The sequence below is a fragment of the Penaeus monodon genome, chromosome 32 (genome assembly GCF_015228065.2).
Source record: "Penaeus monodon isolate SGIC_2016 chromosome 32, NSTDA_Pmon_1, whole genome shotgun sequence".
Taxonomy (NCBI): Eukaryota; Metazoa; Arthropoda; class Malacostraca; order Decapoda; family Penaeidae; genus Penaeus; species Penaeus monodon.
The window spans coordinates 5,630,207-5,631,741 of NC_051417.1; the positions used below are offsets into that span (position 1 = coordinate 5,630,207).

General features: G+C 37.3%; 1 protein-coding gene across 1 annotated transcript in view; it reads left to right on the forward strand.

Annotated features, from left to right (window-relative positions):
- LOC119593383 (tudor and KH domain-containing protein homolog) overlaps nucleotides 1-1,535 on the forward strand; it is a gene marked incomplete at its 3' end in the record, with an annotated part of 10,569 nt that overhangs the window by 787 nt on the left and 8,247 nt on the right.

The following is a 1,535-nucleotide window of genomic DNA, read 5'->3' on the forward strand; positions in this document are numbered from 1 at the left end:
GTCATAGTAGTTATCCTGTGCTGCAACACACATAGTGGTCTGCAACTGAAATTTATATGTATTCTTCTCATACAAATAAAGGAAATTTTCTAGAATAGGTATATACCTTAAGCTCATCATTTGCAGAATCAGTAACCTCCTGCTGATGCCAACGAAACAAATATAAGCAATAATAATTAGCTGAGCCAGTAGAGAAGCACAGTAAAAGGCTGGTACTTCCTATAATTTCCACGATGCAGGAGCCAGCGAGTAGCGAGAGATGTTTACCTCTCATAGCCACTGTATCATTTGAATTGTGATACCACTCATGAGGCACGTGACTAGAACCTGTCCGTGCTCTATTTTGACGACTGAATGTGATGGAGATTTTGCTTTCTAGGCATGTTGGGGGAACAGCAACCACCTGTAAGACAGTATTGGGAGGCTACAGTCATTAAAGATGACAAAAATCCATAATTTCACCCTGCGGTCTCCCCATTCAAGCAGTCTATATCACTTCATCATCTAAACAGTACAGATATGATGATATCTTCCTATTTCATTTTGACAAACAGAAATAACACCTTACCAACCAAATCTTGTTCATACAGTATCTCACCACACAGATTATGCATCCATTAGTACCTGCTAAGGTGACATCAGGTTAGGATAAGGCAAATAGCTGACTTTCCATCTTTGCTTTGTTCAGAGAGTAGGAGGGGATACAATACATCCATATATGCCAGCAACCTAAGGCTAACTAACTACTGCCCCTTAGGCTTGGGCAGCATGGGAAACATGCCTTATTATCGCTGTTAGTAGTGTTGCTTCTGTTAACATTCCAGTGGTACCTTGTTAACTAAAAACTGTAAGGATAGGAACTCTGGCCACTTCCTCCCACTAAATAGATCCAGCTGTTTTCCTCAGCTACTGACTATGCACACTTGTTTTAACACCCTCTCTTTTATATAAGGGTTATATATATTAAGATTGAAATAGACTGTTAGCATCTTTTATTTACATTGGACCAAAGACCTGTAGGCTATGGTAATGGCTTAACCTGTGATGAACTTGTGTCTACTTAAACCTGCTCAGTCATATGGCTTCACAATCTTACAAAACCTGTAATTGTACTACATTAAGAGAAAATACTTTTGGTCTTTTCAGTTCATATACCCAAGTTGCCTGAATTACTGTATGCTTAAAGTTTTATTCAGTAAAGTAAAGTCTTCCCGGCTGTACGTAGAATATCTACTTCTTACTTTCCTTTTTTGCAATGGTAAAAAAATTCCAGTGGTCGGAGAAAAGATATCCATCGTATTAAGATGTGTAGTATTACCTTTCTCTGTTGGTTGTCCAATATTCTCCTAATCATATGTCTGTCTCAAATTTTTTTTATTGGAAATTAGGTTAATCCATGTGCCAATATCTTATTGCTAAACAAGGTTTTTCTGTCCTTTTGTTCTAACTCTGGTGGAACATTTTTTTTTTTTTTAATGGCCCATATATATCTGATGATACTCAGTTACAGAAAAGGAAATTTTTAATTTTCACGG